This window comes from Macaca thibetana, chromosome 12 (genome assembly GCF_024542745.1).
Source record: "Macaca thibetana thibetana isolate TM-01 chromosome 12, ASM2454274v1, whole genome shotgun sequence".
NCBI classification, from domain to species: Eukaryota; Metazoa; Chordata; class Mammalia; order Primates; family Cercopithecidae; genus Macaca; species Macaca thibetana.
In genome coordinates, this window is record NC_065589.1 from 89563068 (window position 1) to 89585750 (window position 22683).

A 22683-nucleotide genomic window follows, 5' to 3' on the forward strand; every position below is an offset into this window, starting at 1 on the left:
TTTGTTGTCTTTAGTGTTGTGTATGTTCATATGTGTATTTAAGTGTGTTCCTATATGTTTGTTTGTGTTCATGACCATTTCTGAGAGTTTTAGATTAAAGCTTCATAGGATTTTGTTATTTCAGTTTCACTTTGTATTTCTGTCAGATTTTGCTTGGTCAATATTGATCCCATCTAATTCAGTGTATATAGGTTTATAATGTGAAAGGTACTGGGTACATCTTTTGTTTGGTTGGTTGGTTTTGTTTTTTTTATTGTTGTTTGAGAGGTGGTTTTGCTATGTTGTCCAAGGTTTGAACTCCTGGGCTCAGTGGATCCTCCCTCTCAGCTTCTTGAGTAGCTGGGACTATAGGCATACACTACTGTGCCTGGCATATTGTTTTGTAATCAATATAAATGATTCCTTTTATTTTCTAATACTCTTTTCTTTTAGGTTTCATGCCATATGACTCTCATGTTTCTATCCTTAATTTTTTTGGCATTTGTCTGTTACATTCCCTGTTTTTCTTTTCAACATATTTTATGTTTTGTCATACTATTTTTTTAAACATCAAGAGAAGTTATTCCTCTCACATTTTATCCATGAATTTCCTAATGAGTTTCATGAAACCTCACATCAATTAGTACTTTTTTAGTTCCAAATCTAAACTAGTAGCATTTTATTTGTGGCACTAAGAAACAAGCATTGGAGGGAGGGAGACAGTGGAGGAGGTAAATTAGCAGAAGTGCCCCGTTTGACCCTACATTTTAAGAGTCATATCTCCTAGAAACAGAGAAAGAACAAAGTAAAGGTCAATAGTATGGAATTTATAATTTTTGTGATATTCAAAGAAGGAAGATATTACTCACTGAAATTGTTGGAGCAAACTTCACAGATATTTTTTAAATAGTTACTGAATGAAAGGAAGACCATTTTTGATTTGCACAGGGGGAATAACATAAACAAAACAATCATTCTCTCATTCATTCATTTCAAGAAACATTAAGTAACTACTTTTTCCAAGAATTGAGATAGGTTTAGGGAATACAACAATGTACAAAAATGACTCCAAAATATGAAGCTTAGAATCTGTCCTCAGATTATATCACCCAAGTAGATGTAAAACTAAGTCCTGGGTCTAAGAAGTGAAGTGTTGCATCATCAATAGTGGGGAAAATCTGGCTAGGAAGGCTGGGAAAGGGTTTCCCAAAGTATAAATATTAAACTGAGGGAAAAAGAAAGAGTGGGTAGTGACCATGCAAGAGAAGTAGGAGGGAGTTTATTAGACACAAAAAATGATGTGTGCAAAGACCCATCGGCAGGGGGAACTTGGCTTGTTCTACCTTTGAAGCTCAAATGAAAAGAGAAATGGGTTTTGTGGTATGAGAAGTCATGAGAGGTACACGGATGTCAGTTGAGGTAGGCATTTTAGATCTGGTTTTGATCTCTGCATTTAAAATGACAAAAAAAACCACAAAACACTACTGATTTTTTTTTTTTTTTTTTAAGCAAGGATGTGAGAGTGGAATAGGGTGATTGGCTTTTTGGTTTGATCAATATTTGCACAGAAATGATCTTCCTGGCTTTCCCTCCACGGAGAATAAAGTCAGCAAATCAAGAGAGGCCATAAAGGATAAGAACTACAGCAGAAGTGCAAGTTACAGCTTATAGTAGCTCTGTCTAGAATGGTAACCATTGAAACAAAAAGAGCCATTTGTAATTGAACAATGTTTAGGAGGTAAAATCATTAGGGCTTTAAGATGGATTGTATGGGGGATGAGGTACTCCAGGGTTTCTGGCCTCATCTACAGGATGGGGAGGGTATGGAACATGAGGTGATCATGAGGTTTGTTCTGAACATGACCAGAATCATTGACAATGCAGTATACATGCAGGAATGGCAAAGATAACAACTTAGAAACAGCTGAAAATGTCTAATGGAGAGTTATGCAATAAAGATAAAAATTAAAAGGGTTAGAACACAGAAAAAAACAGGAGAATTGAAATTCAGGCAGTGATGTTAGAATGACACACAACTAGGTTGAAATCCCCATGATTCTATTTACTCAGTGATTTTTTTTTAAAGTGCATAATTACCTTTCAGAGTCTTGGTTTTCTCATTTTAATGATGTGAAATTGTATCTACTCATAGGGTTTTTATGAGGGTTAGATGAAATAATATGGATGAAGTGTCTAGTTCAATAAGTGCTTAATAACATTTTTATTTTTAAAAGTCAGGGGGGAGAGAAGCAAAGTCCCATTTTCAATTTGAACTGCAACCTTATATGTTGCTCATATAATAGTCTCCATTTCTGATCTTTGAGAAAATAAAGAAGAAGAATGGATGATATAGCCCTAGTTAAATACTTTTATTAGCTATGTCTATTCTCCAAGTACTATTCTGGCAGGTAGGCAGACATTTTCCTACATGCAACAGTAATGTATACATTTTGAGACAGATTTAAAAAGTATTTACCTACCTTATGAAAGTTGTCAAAATTACCTCCACATAAAACACAAGTGAGTTGCTTATTTATTCTGACAATCCAGTTACACCAAAATATATGGATCTCAGAATGCATGAAATCTTCAGGCTGAGACCAATGGGTGCCAAGGAAACAGCCAGTCACCATACTACTCTGTGTCAAAGGACTCAAGAAAATCAGCACTTGCCCAAAGTAGGAGAGGAAGGCCTGAACATATAGAAACAGCCATTTTGAGTCTTGACTTCCAGAAAATCAGGTGCTGTGACAGCACCAGATCTGCTCTAAGCTCTCTGGTTCACATAGTTCCCTCCACTTCCTGTTTGATGCCTTACAACTGATCCTTTGCATTCACTTATATTATCCGCCTGGACCCTGCATTCATCCACATGTGTAATCCAGACATTGATTTCACTAACACTCGTAGTTAACAACCCAGGCTCTGAGACAAGATAGCCCAGAATCCTGGTTCTGATACTTACTATCTAACCATGACAAGTTACCTAACCTCTCTAAACTTAAGGTTTTTCATCTGCACAATAGGAATATTAGTAATACTTAATTTACACGTTATGAGGATTAAAAACATATATAAAGCCCATGGAACAGAACGTAGCAACAGATTAGGGCTCATGGCTGGGTACTAAGGAGTAAATAAGTACTAGGTGTTTTTCTGAAGGTTTCAATACTCACAAATGGATATCTTAGGGATCCAATTGTTCTCAGGAAGCCACTCCAAGTAAACATCACTCCCTCCCTTGAGCTTTCCTTAACCAGCCTTTATCAATGCTCAGCCACATATTAGCACATCCAGACTTCAGCATTTCCAATTCATGTTTTTTCTTTGGAGGATAGATCAAATCTACATTCTGTAAAAGCCTAGAAAGGGCCCATTTTGGAAGCCTCTAGAAAAGAGACCAGCATTTTAATGCAATTTCAGTATCTCTGAGATGGCAGTACTAATGGGAACAGGGGCAGATAAATTCTAGGCAGAAAAAGGCGGGTGCATGGAGAAAATCCACCCTCAAGCCAAAAAGCCTGAAATTGTGGCCCAAGTGAGAACTTAAATCCCTGTTTTCCCGCTTAATGTTGCCTTTTCCTAAACCACCCATGACCTCGCCCTGCCCCCATCATGTGTCTATACAAATTCCAGACTCAGCTGGTAGACGGAACTATGGCTGGGCGTCGCAGAGAAGTGGCTTGGCCTCAGAGGGAGAGCGTGATGATGTAACTTCTGAGAAGAATTCGGCTGGAGACGCCGGACTTCAGAGGGCGAGTACCTTCCCTTTCAGTCCCCTTCTCAGCTTCCCTTCCTGCTGAGAGCCATTTTAATTGGCAATAAAATGCTCCGCATTAACCATCATTCAATTCACTTGCGCTACCTCATTTTTTTTTGGCCACCAGGCAAGAGCTCGGGAGCCACAAATGCAGACACAAAAGGCTGCCACACTGGCCCTTTGCCCTCGCTGCTGGAGGGCAGCTACCTCACGTGAAAAGGCAAAGAGTTCACTGAACTGTTAACACTTAAGCCGTCCGCGGACAGCAGAGCTAAACGAGCTCCATAACACGCCCTCTGGGCCTTCAGGAGTTGTGCGTACCCCTGCCTAGATACTGCTGCAGGCCTGCGCGGAGTTCACTCCTGCCGGCACTAAAGCATCCGTCTGGTTCCTGTACCCGCTCGCCTATGTGCTCCCTCCCACGAGGGTTGGAAGGCAGTGGGTCCGAGCGAATGCAGTTTGACCCTGCCGGCACCGAAGCGGCCAGCCGGTTCCAGCACTCATTCAACTCCAGTTTCCGCGCTCATTCGCTCCTGTGCGCGCTTCAGTGAGGAGTTGAGATCGGTGGGCTGAGTAAACGAGGCACCCCTGGGGCAAGTCCCACAAAGCGGTCAGGGAAATGTCCTACTTCAGTACTTCCCAGCTACCTTCTTATCTTATTCATCCTATTAAAGGATTTTACTCCTATACTTGTGTTCCTTGAGTTTAAATTTTATCCCGTGTTTCTTAGGCCTGAGAAGTTATCATAATATAAAGAAGTTCACTGGACTTATAAAAATAGATTTTTAAAGAACTGAATAAGAAAAAATGCAAGCATCACCTGAAACAAAGAAAAGAAACAGAAAATCCTTCTTCCTCACCCAACCCTTCCTTCCTATCCCCAATGTAAACACTGACTCACTTTCAGGTTATATTCGTCCCCCATTCAAGAAAAATCAGGTTTACTCAAATATACATGTATATACATTATAAGTTATAAATGGAACCATACTACACACCTCTTTCTGCAGAACTTTACATGCAAAAATATATACATATCAATATTTTAATGTCTGCAAGTATTATGTTGTATGGAATATTATCCATGAATGATTTATATAACTAATCCTCTATTGTTACACTATTACAAAGAATGTTGGTGTGTGTACACTAATGTGTGCCTGCACATACACACACATACATACATTCATAGGTCTTGACATACTTTTCATTCAAGACATGTTGAAAACCTGAACTAAGTAGCAGTGGAGAGGAGATATGGAAGGTATATAAAACTGAACATATAGGGGACCAAGAATGTCTAGGACAATTCCCAGGTTTCTTTCTTTCTTGGACAAATGCAATGTGTAATGTAATGTGAATGTATTGTAGGATCACATTCACTGAACTAAGGAATGCTGGGGTAGAAACTGGTTTTCATAGGGGAAATAATGACTTCAGTTTTTTATAGGTTGTTTCAGTTGTCCAAGGAGCATCCAAAAAGAGCTTTCTAGTAAGTAATTAGATAAAACTGCCTGAAATTCAAAGAACAGGTCTCAGCTGCCAAGTTTATTCTGCAGCAGGCTGTGAAAATGGACAGTCTCAGCATTTACTAGCAGGTCTAGAAATTACATAAAGTAGGATCTGGATGAGTTGGTAAAGAAGCTAAAGTTAAGATTATAAGACTATTAAGACTATAGTTCTTTATATATGTACATAATTTCAACTTTCATTTTAGATTCAAGTTACCTGGGTATATTTTGTGATGCTGAGATTTGGGGTACAATTGATCTTGTCACCCAAGTACTGAGAATAGTACCGAATAGTTAGGGTTTCAGGACTTGCCCTTCTCCATCCTTCCCTACTAGACTCCTCTAATAGTGTCTATTGTTGCCCGCTTTATGGTAATGAGTATCCATTTTTTAGCTCCCGCTTATAAGTGAGAACATGCAGTATTTTTTATTATTATTTCTGCATTAACTTGCTTAGGATAATGGTCTCCAGCTGCATTCATGTTGCTGCAAAGGATGTGATTTCATTCTTATTTATGAACGCATAGTATTCCATGTTGTATATGTACTACATTTTCTTCATCCAATCCACTGTTGATGGGCACCTACTTTGATTCTATGTCTTTGTTATCATGAATAGTGCTGTGATGAACATATGAGTGCATGTGTCTTTTTGGTAGAATAATTTATTTTATTTTGGCTATATGCCCAGTAATGGGATTGCTAGGTTGAATAGCAGTCCTGTTGTAAGTTCTTTATGAAATCTCCAAACTGCTTTCCACAGTGGCTGAACTAATTTACGTTCCCTCCAACAGTGTAAAATTATTATTTTTTCTCTGCAGCCTTGCCAGCGTCTGCTGTTGTTTGACTTTTTAATAATAGCAATTTCTGACTGGTGTGAGACGGTAACTCACTGTGGTTTTGATCTGCATTACTCTGAAGATTAGCGATGTTGAGCATTTTTTAATGTTTGTTGGCTGTTCATATGTCTTCTTTTGATAAATGTCTGTTCATACTTTTGCCAGTTTCTAATGGGGTTATATATTTTTTATTGTTCAATTGTTTAAGTTCCTTATGGATTCCAGATATTTGGCTTCTATGGAATGCACAGTTTGCAAATATTTTCTCCCATTCTGTGGGTTGTCTGCTTACTCTGTTGATAGTTTCTTTTGGTGTGCAGAAGCTCTTTAGGTTAATTAGATTCCACTTGTCAATCTTTGTTTTTGTAGCAACTGCTTTGGAGGACTTACTCATAAATTCCTTCCGAAGGCCAACATCCAGAATTGTGTTTCCTAGATTTTTTTTTTTGGGGGGGGGGCAGGATTCTTATAGCTTGATATCTTACATTTAAATCTTTAATCCATCTTGAGTTAATTTTTGAATATGGTGAAAGGTAGTGGTCCAGTGTCATTGTTCTGCATATGGCTAGCCAGCTATTCCAGCACCATTTATTGAATAGGGTGTCATTTTCCCACTTATTAATTTTGATGGCTATAGATCAGATGGCTGTAGCTGTGCGACTTTGTATCAGGGTTCTCTATTCTGTGCCATTTATCTGTATGACTGTTTTTGTGCCAGTACCATACAATTTTGGTTATAGCCTTATAACATAGTTTGAAGTCAGGTATGTAATGCCTCCAGCTTTGTTCTTTTTGCTTAGGATTGCTTTGCTTATTCTGGGTCTTTTCTGGTTTCATATAAATTTTAGGATAGTTTTTTTCTGGTTCTATGAAAAATGATGTTGGTTGCTTAATAGGAATAGCTTGAATCTGTAGATTTCTTGGGGCAGTATGAACATCTTAACATTATTGATTCTTGCAATCCATGGGCATGGAATGTTTTTTCTATTTGTTTGTGTCATCTAGGATTTCTAAGACTATCATTCTATTATGATTTAAATGATAATACTAGATAGAAGGAAACTACTTTTGTATTGAAATGCTGTAGAATAATAATTTATTTCACTGCTGTATAATATTTTCACTTAACACTAAATTCATATCCTTTGATACTCATATTCTTTTTTTTTTTTTTTTTTTTTTTTTTTTGAGATGGAGTCTCACTCTGTCACCTAGGCTGGAGTGCAGTGGCACAATCTTGGCTCACTGCAACCCCCGCCTCTCCGGTTCAAGTGATTCTTCCGCATCAGCCTCCTGAGTAGCTGGGACTTCAGGCGCCTGCCACCACGCCCGGCTAATTTTTGTATTTTTAGTAGAGATGGAGTTTGATACTCATATTCTTTTATTTTTAAATTAAGAAAAGATCATACTTTTAATCCTGCAATTTGTGATTTGGTCAGAAAATCACATATAAATTTCAGGAAAATGAGCATATTCTTATGCCATATGTTTTGCTGTTTGGGCCACAGCATCAGTTGGAAGGAAGCTCTCTAAGCAGGCAAAAAGAGCATCAAGTGCTGAAAGTGTAAACACTAAGTTATAAAATTCTCATGAAAACTTGTTAACCAAAACCAAACTAACATCAGTTATAGAAGCTGTACAAGTGATGCTGGCTGTTTAGGAAGTTGTCCTGCAGATTCTAACCTAAATGAAAGAGAATCCACATTTTTGTTTAGTCAGGAAGCCAGGGCTTCCAAAACCAGCCTTGAAGGTAAATGAATCTTCCAGTGAGTCCCAGGAATCCCCCATCTAGCTGCTTCATGAGCCTGCCAATCAAAAGCAAGTCACCTGTGTCTGCACCTATCTGTTGCCTGGGGCTAGAACTCTAATTGCAGTGAGAAGGGAAAGCAGCAGTCATTCTGACACTGCCTGGGGACACTATTTCCCATTTCTTTCACAGTAAATTTACAGTATTGAAAATGAAATTTCCTCCCAAGTTCAGTTTTAGTTCAGAACAAAAACATACAGTACACTTGAATTACTGTAGAACGCTAGTTTTGGTGGAGCACATCAGAGCACATTATCTGGATGTGATATTTAACTCTCCTTCTATACTGCATACACTTGGGCAAATTTCTCTTGCTAAAATGGAGCAGAAAGAGTTTAATGCAATTTACTAGTCTCCAGCAGCCTCATGCACTTGGGGGAGAGCAGTATTATTTGATAATGATGGGGCGATGAAGGCACTCGTAATTTGGGAATTTCTTACCAAGTTTGAGAAGAGAAAAATTCTGTACATTTACAAATTATAATAGAGTTAAGCTAAGAAGGTCTTTGTGACAATAAATGGTGTTACATATGGGTTGGAAGAGGTTACTGGGAACAGGTTAAAGCTAATGCCTGTATTGGGTGAGAAAAGAATCTTATTTACTAGATTAAAATGTATAAAGGAACACACAATTTACTAACGAATGCTGATAATTTTAGGTCACAATATATTTTCTGAGGTTATAAATTAGATTATTTTTATAGTTTCAATTAAATTATTGGTATATTATACTTATTTAATTATAATACTTTTTGATGGAGGCTGAAAATATATAGCAATTGGGAGGAAAGCACATCATGGCTCCCTGGGGTGTTTGATAAATATCAAAGTATGACAATGAATCATTTACATAACATGCTTTATTTGTATTTACAGTTGAACTCTATAGAAAGTCTTCTCTGTGAGACATTAGATAGGTCCTAACTAAAATGTATCATGTTTACTTTCATCCCTCTTTTGAAACATGCTATGGAAAACTGAAGGTCCTATGGAAAGAAATCAAAATAAAGAACATATTTGCACAAGTTTCCAAGTGAAAGCCCATCAAAGTTTCTTTTGGTCAATTGCAACTGGCTACTATTACATAAGAGGGACATTTTAATGGCCTGATAAGTGTGCTACTGTATTACAAGGTCAGCTTCACTCCATTATAAAATGCTTTGGAAGACTGAACTGATATGTGTTCATTGGAATATAATAGACATCTGCAATCAAATTCTATCCAGAGAATTTTCTGGGCACAATTCAAAGTGTGAACCAAAAAAAAAAAAAAATCAAACCTAGGGGTATAGAACTCAATTATCTGTGGGAATCAGAACTCATCATCCAATACATCATCTAAAGAACCATTAAAGATTTTACTGAAGCAATCAGTGACAAAATCAGTGTCTGAGTTCATGATTTCTCTGAGTCTCCTAGTGTTAAATTTGATCATGGATCATTTTGCTTCAATCATTTTTTTTCATTCAAACTGAAAAATATTTATAACAAAACCTAAGCTGTTGAGTAAGATAGGGAGGAAAAAAGAAACATGAGTGAAAATAAAAAGTGAATGCAGCAACATACAATATGCTGGAAGAAACTTTTAATGTGCAGTTTTGCTGTTTAAATGCATTATGAGTTATGAGAATAAAAGAGGAAGACTTTAGTAGAAAAGGATGGTAAAATAGGTTTCACATTACTAATTTGACAAGTCAGAGTGGTTACACGAACTCTCCAACAATTATTACCTGAAAAATTCATTCTAAACCCTGAAAGATTAAGCCTTGTTAAAATGCCTCTGTAGCAGTCAAGTCTATCCAAGAAAGCTGAAACCATACTCTGATTTTTTCAACCAGACAGATTTACTATAGAAAACTTTTTTCCAGGTTATATGGTTTGAATATGTCGCCTCCAAAATTCTGGCACTGAAACTCGGTCAGTGTGATGTTATTAAGAAGTATGGCCTTTAAGAGGTGATTAGGTCATAAGGGCTTCTCCCTTCGTGAATGGAATTCTGACCCCTATAAAAAAGAGGATGCAAGTAACATTTATCCCACTTACCCTTCTACCTTCTGTCATGTGGGGACACAGTGTTTCTCCCCTCTGGAGGATGTAGCAACAAGGCACCATTTGAAACCATAGAGCAGCCCTTACAAGACAACTGAATCAGCTGCCACCTTGATCTTGGACTTCCAGCCTCCAGAACTGTGAGAAAATAAATTTATCTTCTTTATAAATTACCCAGTCTCAGGTATTTTTGTTATAGCAACACAAAACAGACTAAGACTAATGCAATTGTTGAGAAACAAACAGAGGTGAGTAGTACAAATACAGATTGCCAACAGCAAGAAGCCATTACCGTCTCTAGGGCAGGGGGACAATGGAAGGGAGCGCTTTCCACTGTATGGGAGCCAGAGCCATGGTGGAAACATCTTGGTCAGAAGTGGGATCTCAGGGTGCATGGCTTCTTTTAGGGACTGGAGTTATGAAAGAGAAGCACTTGCAGAGACAACACAGGATGCAGAAGGAAATGGTGAGAAGTAAGCAGACCTCCCCCTCCTCCTGTCCTCAAACTGTTGGCCACCACCTTCCAGTATTTGGCTTGGGCTTCCATAACAAAATACGATAGACTGGGTAACTTAAAAAGCACAGAAATATTTTCTTACAGTTCTAGGGGTTAGAGTCCAAGATCAAGTTTCTGGCCAATTCAGTTTTTGGTGAGGGCTCTCTTCCTGGCTTGTAGACAGCCACCTTCTCCATATGTCCTCACATGGCCTTTCCTTGGTACATGCATGGGAGAGAGAGAGAGACAGAGAGATAGAAAGACACACAAAGAGATAAAGGGAGACAGGGAGAGAGAGACAGAAAGACAGAAAGTGCACACACGCACTCTCTGGTGTCTCTTACAAGGATATTAATCCTATTGGATCAGGGTCCCACCCTTATTACCTCATTTAACTGTTGGGGTCCGTGTGTTTCCTAAACAAAGGAATGAACACACAAGACAACACAAGACAAGACAAACATGGCGGCCGCCTCAAATGGCACACTCTGCTTTATTTTATACAGTTGTTTGTGGAATGTTGCCAAGTCACAAGACACATTGTTGTTTTTCTGACCTTTCCCTGACTTTCTGGATTTTCAAAATGTTTACACATAAACAAGCCCCCAACTCCCTGTTTTGTTTGCAAGAGTAGGACTTATCGGGAACCTCTCGTTTGCGAGCACGTAGTTCTGTACATTTAACCTTAATTACTTCCTAGGAGCTCCCATCTCCAAATACAGTTACATTTAGGGTCAGAGCTTCAACATATGAGTTTAAGGGGACACAGATATTCAGTCCATGGCACTGCCTTTGACTGAACCTACTGTGATGCCTTTGGCTGAGTCCCTGAGATAGCAAGGGGTTCTGAAAAGTATCCTGAGATGCAGAAAAGGGAGAGAGGTAGAATAGGTTAACTTGCACATTCTCTCATGGCATTCTTTTAATCTGATTTTCAATGGAACCAGGAGAAAAAAAAAAAAAAGAAGAATTGAGTAAACTTAATATAACTTGGTGAAATATGTGGTTCTTAATTACCATCATGGCAAATCAATGTATGCTGGCATATTTGATAGTTGTGATCAAATGCTAGGCTACAGAAAATGTCTAATTTATCACCAGAAATATCTCCTCCTATATCAGAAGATTTATCATAACTGGAGCATTATTTAAATTTTGTTCCTAGACAACAAAGATTTGTCTGTTTGAGGAGAAAAAATAAACTGTTAGAGGAATAGAATGAAAATAGGATTCTATTCTAATAAACTAGGAAACACATAAAAATAGGTTGCCTTCAAAGTTTCTTTATTAATCCTCCATTCAACCCACTCACATTGTGGGCAGTGTTGATAAATACAGAAAAGCAACATGCTTCACTACATACAACCAAAAAATAAAGACAGTATATTATTATCGTTTGAACAAAGGATAAGTCTTTTATCCACATCAGTACCCTAAATCTGAGACATCATATACAATCCAAACATAGATGCACAAACCTCATTTACAGTTAAAATTCTGGCTTTGCAAACATTCATAAGCAAAATGGTAATTGCTCTGCAGGCCAATTGAGACTTTTTTAGATTAAACTCAATAGATACTTTCAGGTAACAAAAGAGGAAATGCATATGGGTAATTAAAATCACCAAAAATCAATCCATATGAAAAATACAATGGCCCTTTAAGTAGGGTGTCCTAGGACACAGTGCCTTGCCATTTAAAATTTGATCAAAATGAGTGATCCAAGACCTCATAATATATATCAAGAGCCTTTAAAAGTCCGTTTTTTATCAATTTAAAAATCAAAAAGTCAGGAAAAGTTTTACATAAAGCTGTTAAGTCATTATTTATAATGTTACAAATTGGAAACAATCTAACATGTTTGACAGTAAGAGAATGCTTGAATAAGCTGTGAAACAGAGCTAGAATTAGCTATTATATAACCAATGGAACTATAATTATGAAGAGAATTTATTATATGGTAAGGCACATGCATAGGGTACTATCAGAGTAATACTACAGGAAAGACAGGAGAAAGATGTAGCAAATGTTAATGGGCTGTAAATGTTATAAATAATCGTGGTTATCTTTCAGTTTTAGGATTATGGGTATATTTTTCCCCTTTCTTCTTTTCTTTGTAGTGCGTATTTTCCACATTGAACATGAGGAAAAAAAACAAGCCATATAAAATAATCAGTGCTCCTATCTGTCACCTTGCATCTTGTTGTTTGGTGTCTCTCAGTCCTGCCTTGGTCTAGCAGTTTTGGAGGCCAGAGCTATGAGAGCTTACCTACAGATTTGGCCAGCTGCCCACTGCTCCCCAGTGCTATCCTAGCCTCTTCACCTACATTTACAATTATTATAATATTTGTTGAGAACTTGTTATGTGCCAAGCGTCAGGTTAGGTGCAATAATAAACTTAGAGATGTATGCCATTTTACCTTTACACTTGCAATTAGGTTTATATTTATTAGGGAGACAAGACTTACTTGAAATAAAAATCAGGAAATAAAATAGCACTTAATCTGAAGGCAAGATATTCTATAGACCAGTGGCTTTTAAACCTTTCAATGTAAAGAATATATTTTACATTGCAATCCATACATCATGGGGTGTGTGTGTGTGTATCTGTCTATGTATATCTGGAAATAATGTCTCGCAGAATATTTGTCATCATTATATTTAATAAACTCTGATATTTTCTATTTATCCCTATATTCCTATTCTGCATTATTACATTTAAAATACACTATTAGGATGACAATATTTTTTGCCAGCAACAGCTCACCTAATGAGTGTTGATGCTGTGGGTCTGAATGAAGAAAAGATAAAAGAAGAAAAAATATGCTAATCACAACCACTAGATTGATTCCATGACCCATTACTGGTTTGAATCCAGAGTTTGAAAAAATGCACTTATACACAAAAAATTCTGAAAAATGCTTTAAAAAATCAATGTAGTTCCTGTAAATTACTGGGAAAATCTGAGTTTGAAAGCAGCATTCAAACTAGTGATGGTGTCCATGTGGGAAAGATAAACCAACAGAATTAATCTGATAGATTCGCCTGAAATTCAGAGCTGCTGCTTGAGAAACATCCAAATAAGTAGAAGTATACTTCAGTAGTTAAGAGTGTAGTCTTTAGAGTTAGACTGACATGGGTTCAAGTCCAAGCCTTCCTAGATTACTTAATTTCTCTCTATATTTCCCCAGTATAAAATAAAGATGGCTAGTTCTACCTTTTAAGAAAATTTATAGAATTAAGTCAGCCAAAATAAGTTGTGCCTGATATTTAGGAAGTACTTACTATACACTTCCTTTGTTCAAAGCTTGGTGGACTACGTTGACTCCTGAATCTTAATGATTTATTTCACCTGGTTCCAAATTCCACAACGTTATTGACCAAAACTAATGTCTGCCTCTCATCCTAAAATCTCCAACCTGGCTTATTTCTACTTTCACCTAACTCCTACCCCTAAATCTATAATCTTCTACTCTCAATAGTCCAGAGTAACAGAATTTAGCAAGTTTTAGAAGTGAGTCAGACTCTAATTCTTTTTTAATATAGACCATGCTATGTAATGTAAACTTTATATATAGAGATGTCTGTTTGTAGTGATAGTGTTTTTATTTTTTAAAAGTAATAAATATAAACAACATATAAAGGAATAAAGCAAAAAAGAAAAAAAAAAAAACACAAAAATCATTGTCTCTCCACCACCTAATCTTCTCAATCCCACTCCTTAACAGTAATTTCAAAACAATGTTGAAAGATAGTGATGAGAATGGGCATCCTGACATTTTTTCCTGACTTTAATGTATATGCTTATTATTCACTCTCAAGTATAATGCTGATTTGGGAGTAAGAAATACATAAGGAGAAATACCCCTGAATCTCAATGATTGATATATATGAGAAAATAGAGATTATTTTTAAGTGAATTTGTACGGTAAAAAATCATTATAGGCCAGGCATGGTGGCTCAGACCTGTAGTCCCAGCACTTTGGGATGCCAAGGCAGGCAGATTGTTTGAGCCCAGGAGTTTGAGACCAGCCTGAGCAACATAGCAAAACCCTGTCTCTACTAAAAACACAAAAACTTAGCCAGGAATTCTGGCGTGCACCTCTAGTCCCAGCTCCCTAGAGGCTACCCAGCCAGGGTAGCTGCAGTAGTTTTTTTTTTCATACCCCAGTGGTGCCTGGAACTCCAGCGAGACAGAACCATTCACTCCTCTGGAAAGGGGGCTGAAGCCAGGGAGCCAAGTGGTCTAGCTCAGTGGATCCCATCCCCAAGGAGCCCAGCAAGCTAAGATCCACTGGCTTGAAATTCTTGCTGCAAGCACAGCAGTCTGAAGTCACCCAGGGACCCTCGAGCCTGGTAGGGGAGGTCCGTCCACCATTACTGAGGCTTGAGTAGGCGGTTTTCCCCTCACAGTGTAAACAAAGCCACCCGGGAAGTTCGAACTGGGCTGAGCCCTCTGCAGCTCAGCAAAGCTGCTGCAGCCAGACTGCCTCTCTAGATTCCTCCTCTCTGGGCAGAGCATCTCTGAAAGAAAGGCAGCAGCCCCAGTCAGGGGCTTATAGATAAAACTCCCATCTCCTTGGGACAGAGCACCTGGGGGAAGGGCCAGCTGTAGGCGCAGCTTCAGCAGACTTGAATGTTTGAAATTGAGGCAGTAACTTACCAACCAAGAAAAGTCCAGGACCAGATGGATTCACAGCCGAATTCTACCAGAGGGACAAAGAGAAGCTGGTACCATTCCTTCTGAAACTATTCCAAACAATAGAAAAAGAGGGACTTCTCCCTAACTCACTTTATGAGGCCAGCATCACCCTAATCCTAAAACCTGGCAGAGACACAACAAAAAAATAAAATTTCAGGCCAATATCCCTGATGTACATCAATGCAGAAATCCTCAATAAAACACTGGCAAACCAAATCCGGCAGCACATCAAAAAGCTTATCCAGCATGATCAAGTTGGCTTCATCCCTGGGATGCAAGGCTGGCTCAATATACACAAATCAATAAACGTAATCCATCACCTAAATAAAACCAATGACAAAAACCAAATGATTATCTCAAAAGATGCAGAAAAGGCCTTCAATAAAATTCAACTCCCCATCATGCTAAAAACTCTCAATAAACTAGGTATTAATGGAACGTATCTCAAAATAATAAGAGCAATTTATGACAAACCCACAGCCAATATCATACTGAATGGACAAAAGCTGGAAGCATTCCCTTGGAAAACTGGCACAAGACAAGATGCCTTCTCTCACCACTCCTATTCAACATAGTATTGGAAGTTCTGGCCAGGGCAATCAGGCAAGAGAAAGAAATAAAGAGTATTCAAATAGGAAGAGAGGAAGTCAAACTGTCTCTGTTTGCAGATGACATGACTGTATATTTAGGAAACCCCATCGTCTCAGCCCCAAATCTCCTTAAGCTGATAAGCAAATTCAGCAAAGTCTCAGGATACAAAATCAACATGCAAAAATCACAAGCATTCCTATATACCAATAATAGACAAACAGAGAGCCAAGTCATCAGTGAAATCCCATTTACAATTGCTACAAAGATAATAAAATACCTAGGAATACAACTTACAAGGGATGTGAAGTACCTCTTCAAGGAGAACTACAAACCACTGCTCAAGGAAATAAGAGAGGACACAAACAAATGGAAAAATATTCCATGCTCATGAACAGAAAGAATCATTATGGTGAAAATGGCCATACTGCCCAAAGTAATTTATGGATTCAATGTTATCCCCATCAAGCTACCATTGACTTTCCTCACAGAATTAGAAAACACTATTTTAAATTTCATATGGAGCCAAATAATAGTGCATATAGCCAAGACAATCATAAGTAAAAAGAACAAAACTGGAGGCATCATGCTACCTGACTTCAAACTATACTACAAGGCAATGGTAACCAAAACAGCATGGTACTGGTACCAAAACAGATATATAGACCAATGGAACAGAATAGAGGCCTCAGTATTAATGCCACACATATACAACCATCTGTTCTTTGACAAACCTGACACAAACAAGCAATGGGGAGAGGATTCCCTATTTAATAAATTGCATTGGAAAAACTGGCTAGCCATATGCAGAAATCTGAAACTGGACCCCTTACTTACACCTTATACAAAAATTAATTCAAGATAAATTAAAGACTTCAATGTAAGACCTAAAACCATAAAAACCCTAGAAGAAAACCTAAGCAACACCATTCCAGACATGGCCAAAAAAACATTTATGTGGCCAACAAACAAGAATAAAAGCTCATTGTCACTGATCATTAGAGAAATGCAAATCAAAACCACAATGAGATACCATCTCACTCCAGTTAGAATGGCAATCATTACACAGTCAGGAAACACAGATGCTGATGAGGCTGTGGAGAAATAGGAATGCTTTTACAGTGTTGGTGGGAGTGTAAATTAGTTCAACCACTATGGAAGTTAAACCAGTGCGGCGATTTCTCAAGGATCTGGAACCAGAAATATCAATTGACCCAGCAATCCCATTACTGGGTATATATCCAAAGGATTATAATTCCTTCTACTATAAAGACACATGCACACATATGTTTATTGCAGCACTGTTCACCCCCCCCCCCCCCCCCCCCCCCCCCCCCCCCCCCCCCCCCCCCCCCCCCCCCCCCCCCCCCCCCCCCCCCCCCCCCCCCCCCCCCCCCCCCCCCCCCCCCCCCCCCCCCCCCCCCCCCCCCCCCCCCCCCCCCCCCCCCCCCCCCCCCCCCCCCCCCCCCCCCCCCCCCCCCCCCCCCCCCCCCCCCCCCCCCCCCCCCCCCCCCCCCCCCCCCCCCCCCCCCCCCCCCCCCCCCCCCCCCCCCCCCCCCCCCCCCCCAATAGCAAAGACTTGGGACCAACCCAAATGCCCATCAATGATAGACTGGATAAAAAAAAATGTGGCACATATACACAATGGAATACTATGCAGCAATAAAAAAGAATGAGTTCATGTCCTTTGCAGGAACATGGATGAAGCTGAAAATCATCATTCTTAGCAAACTAACACAGGAACCGAAAACCAAACACTGCATGTTCTCACTCATAAGTGGGAGGTGAACAATGAGAACACATGGACACAGGGAGGGAAACATTACCCACTGTGGCCTGTTGAGGGTAGCGGACTAGGGGAGGGATAGCATTAGGAGAAATACCTATATAGATGAGCATTAGGAGAAATACCTATGTAGATGACGGATTGACGGGTTCAGCAAACCACCATGGCATGTTTATACTATGTAACAAACCTGCACATTCTGCACATGTATCCCAGAACTTAAAGTATTTTTTAAAAAGTATAAGTAACTATCTGATAAGGCCATTATTTCTTATTTTTTCAAATATATGTTCGGATTTAACCATATTAAAATCTTCTCTTTTGAGGGTAGAAAGTTGTTGAAGTACACACAGAGTTGATTCAATTTTTTAATTTAAAAAATGAAGAAAAGTCCTGCTCTGCTAAACTCTAACTTCTCTGGTATTTGCTAAGGATTTTTTTGCAAAGAATATGTTGATCTTGTAATAAAAAAATTATTAAAATCTGAAACTTAGAAGTTATGTGGAATAGTTAATATTTATTTGAAAAAACAAGCATTAATAGAGAAAGAGAAAAGAAAACAAAGTTAACGTGTACATTATTCTATAAGAATAATGACATCAGACTAAGAGAAGGATTGCCAAAGCCTAATTTGGTGTAGAAAATTAATTATCAAAGGTTTTGCATATAATTGTCTACTAAATTATACTTGACATTAAATCAAGGGGAAATAAAAACACCTTAAATCATCCCATTGCCACTTCATGTGAACTATGAAAGAATGTAGTAGATCAGAACCTTCTAAGACCACAATTTCTTATTTTTTAAATGAGGGTAGCAAGACTGAATCCTGTTTCAAGTTTTCCTTTGAAATCAATGATGATACTTTTTATTTTTGCAATTTCCTATCTTCTTAGAATAAACAGTGAGTCTTTTCCCTTACTCTCACACAAAATTGCTCTAATTATTTCAATATTCTCTTACAGTTAGGCTTGACCCCCAACCTTGTATTACTAAAGATAATATAGAGGAGAGTTTCCAAAAGCTTGGCATGTCTGTGTGTATGACTGTGTTTGTGTACACGCACATGAGTGCATGTTATGTGTGTTTAGCTCCCAAGAAGAAAAAAATAAAAGACATTGCAAAAAATTGGTAGATCATTAAATCAAGTGGGATTTTATGAAACTATTTTATAAATCATTGTTTGATGGACATTTATTATCTTTAAGAGGATAAGTTTAATCTAGGTAGTTATTTTCTGTCTTATTTTTAAATCATAATGTTATGATTCAATCTTGAATAAAACAAGTAAAATGAATCATTGCACTGATTGCAATGCCCCCCAATTCCCCCACCCCCTCAAAAAAAACTCTGCAAAGGGTTTCTGTCAGAAAAATGGTCCAGAGAAAAAGGTGACAACTAGATGAGGTGGATGATAAGCAGCACTAGGGGTGGGGGATAGGGCAGAAGCTCCTGCCAAGCAATATGTGAAACTTGAAACCCAGGTGTGTATTAATCTGAATCACTTGTCAACTTGTAGGGTCACTGACCTCAAATAAATGAATTTATTTCCTGGTCAAGTACTTTCTGAATAGGTGCTCACACTTTAATCAATTTTCAGGCCCTCACTAAAGTCCAGATTAATTTGTGCAGCTCGAAAGTTAATTAAACCCCTTCTTCCAACAAAACAGATTCATTCCAAACCATTTGATTCCTGCTTATGACCATTTCTTAAAAATGATTTTCAAAAAAATCCACCTGTGGTAATAGCAACGGAGGATCCCTGGGAGCCCTGGAGTTGTTGTTCACCGTCTTTGGAACACTATCCTGTGGCATTTAGATAGGAGTGCTGACAATTTTCAACAACACACAAGTGTACTATTGACCTCTGTAAGAATCCGCTCTAGAAAGCAAGGTTGTTGATTTTACGGAAATTGAAAAATCACAAATTCCTTCTCCTTTTTTTTCCCATTCCCAGTTATCTTAATATTTCCCAAGCCAGAACACTAAAAAAGAAACAAAAGAAATAATTAATTATTTAAAGATGTTATACAAGAAGAAAAAGTAGTTTGAAGTCTAAGTGTTCCTGGAGGTTTAAAATGTTCTTGCATATTTTTAAAGCTTCCTAGGAGCTATTACAGCTGCAGTGCTTGAGAGAGAAATAAATGAAGTATGAATATGTGATTCAATATAATGTGATTGTCTTCTGGCTGTAAATCCAACTGTCTTCACTGATTGTTGAGAAAGCAATAGTGTTATACATGTAACTGGTTACTTTTTATAGCCTTCTGTTTGAAATATATTAGATGTTTAAAAGAAATAGGTGATCCCTTTCAGAAAGATCTCAAAAAGGCAAACCCTCTCCATCATTTGGCAGATGCAGAAAGCTGGAGAATGGCCTCCAATCCCGTGCTAATTGTCTGTCCAGTGGAGCTCTGCTGTAAGGCAAAATGAGGGGCTAGAAGCCTAGAAAGGGAGCAGGAGGATGGCTGGCACTTGCTGTGTCTTTTGTAATCAGTTGAACACGGTCTCAAGAACCAAGGGGCAAGACTACTGCTAACTTCTTTGCTGTTTTTGTGCAATTGTAATTTAAAGCAAGTCAAGTGTACACCTAGGTAAGGTTCTGTCCCTGCTCTCATCTGAAAAGCCACTATTGACAAGCTCAGTTTGAGGATGGTCATTTATTAGCTGAAAGACATCTACACATGGCATGCCTCATGATCACCTCTATCGCATTGAGCTTCAAAGCCAAAATAATGGTGAGCTCAGCAGAAAAAATCTGGAAAGATGCTCAAGACCTAAGACAAAAAGAAAGGGCAAAATTAGGTTATTAACTTAAACTAGGCAACCATAAAACTTGTCCTAGTAAAATAGAGTATATCCAATTATGTCAATTTTTTTTTTTTGACAGAGTCTCACTCTGTTGCCCAGGCTGGAGTGCAGTGGCAAAATCTCAGCTCACTGAAACCTCTGCCTCCCAGGTTCAAGTGATTCTTCTGCCTCAGCCTCTAGAATAGCTGGGATTACAGGCACGTGCCACTATGCCTGGCTAATTTTTGTATTATTAGTAGAGAAGGGGTTTCACCATGTTGGCCAGGCTGATCTTGAACTCCTAACCTTGTGATCCGCCCACTTCAGCCTCCCAAAGTGCTGGGATTACAGGCATGAGCCACCACATCTGGCTATGTCAACTTTTAAATCTCATCCCTCCTTATAATCCTAAATAGTTTAAACCCTATACAGAAATATAAGAGCTGGTGAGGATTTCAATTTAAGTAGTTTATTTCGTTTATAAAATTTTAAATGAGTAGCTCAAGCAGGGGTCTTATATCAAAATAACATAACTATCCTCAGGTGAGTTCTCTATACCCAGGATCTAAGCAGTTTATTGACATATTCGAATATATGAAGTAACTGTCATAGGAGAGCATCTGAGATCAATGGATACTTAAAGACTCAAGAGATCTGAGATCCCCCTGCAATTATAAGCTAGACTTAGTCTCTCTGTCTCCCTCTCTCTCCCTCTCTCTCTCTCCCCCTGCCCCCACCTACCTATCTACCTACCTATCTATTAATACCTATCATTTGCATTTCAGGGGACAGGAAGCCATTAGTATTAATGAGAATCTCAAAAGAATACACTACATGTAAATACAATCACTTTATAAATCACATATGTAAAGGGTCACTTGTCACAAAACTAAAAGAAATATCTAATTATGCTACAACAGCAGATGGTATCATTAAAAACTCACAACCTATAACATTTTAGCAAACTTTCACTAATTTATGTTTCCCCCACAGAAAAACACAAATTAAAATTGGCTATTTATTTTGAAAATTATGCCTCCAGTTGTTTCTTGGAAGTCATGTGCTCTAGGGTTCAAAGTATGTACAAATCTTCTCAAACCTCAATAGTCCATGTTGCTATCGCTGTATATAATTACACATTTAGTAAGTCCAATCTAAAATTCTCATCACTTACAGTTGAGGCAAGGAATCTCATACTGTGAAACATAATGATTCACATACTTCCCATGATTGTAGTTTCCACTTGCAGTCTAAATGCATACAAAGCAATCCCTGTAAAATGTATTATAAATACAACATATTCTTATGTCTATTAGTGACTCACTCTCCTGGTGAGGATAAAATTTACATTTTTGATGACTTAAAAATAATATAAATATTAAGTGCTTATTGCCCTTTTTATATTTAAAATCTTGGTCAAACATTTTGTCAAAAATAGATGATGGTGAGGGCAAAATTAAGGAGTATATGTAAAAACATTTGGATGAAGAAGGCGAATGGATAATATTTTATAAATGCTAGATGTCATTATTTTAGCAATATAAGGTAAATACATTTTATACTTCAAAATACCAGCAGAGGGTAAATTTGGAAAATTAATTATTTTTATTTTGAAGTCTGACATTAATTTTGCTCTGGAATTTTTAATTAATGCTGCTGCTTTATCTCTGGAAGATGTTTGAGATTGTAGAATAACACTGCCAAGATGATGTAACTATCTCTACCAAGTTAAGGTAAAATTAACCTTGCTCTATTAAAAGTTATTTTTCTGATTATTTAGCACAATTTCACACATGGCAGTCATTTTTTTGTCAAATGAACTCCCAACTCATAAACATAAAAATTCTTTAAAGTTAATTACACATATGTTTAATAATAGACAAAAATCATATTAAAAGCTATTCAATTCACTAAGTTCACAGTAAATCACAGAAACTGTATGACATACCAACAAATAAGGTGGGAGCTTCAGGACATTTAAAGGAAGTAGATATGCTCTGATTTCCTAAAATGAACATTATGCCAATAAATATTTTGACTGAGTCATCTTCAATATGTTTCCACAAGGAAACTATGTAGTAATGATTTAAACCTTTTGTCAGATTGAAATCCTTATAATAATAATAAAAAATCCTTAAAGACTCAAGAGATCTGAGATCCCCCTGAAATTACAAGCTAGCCTTAGTCTCTCTCTCCCCCTCCCTCTCTCTCTCTCTCTCTCTCTCCCCCTCTCTCTCCCCTCCCTCTGCTACCTACCTACCTACCTATCTATTAATACCTGTGATTTGCAGGTACTTTTTACCCTTTTACCCTTTTAATTGGTGATACATGGATGCCAGGAGGTATTGCATGAAAGAGAGAGAGAGAGAAAAAAAG

At 37.9% G+C, this 22683-nt stretch overlaps 1 non-coding gene across 1 annotated transcript; it reads left to right on the top strand.

Moving 5' to 3' along the window:
• The first annotated feature begins 13169 nt into the window (after positions 1-13169).
• Positions 13170-13240, top strand: LOC126933270 (small nucleolar RNA SNORD56). Its single transcript, XR_007718509.1, has one exon. It is a non-coding gene; the product is annotated as a small nucleolar RNA SNORD56 (small nucleolar RNA).
• Positions 13241-22683: the final 9443 nt, after the last annotated feature.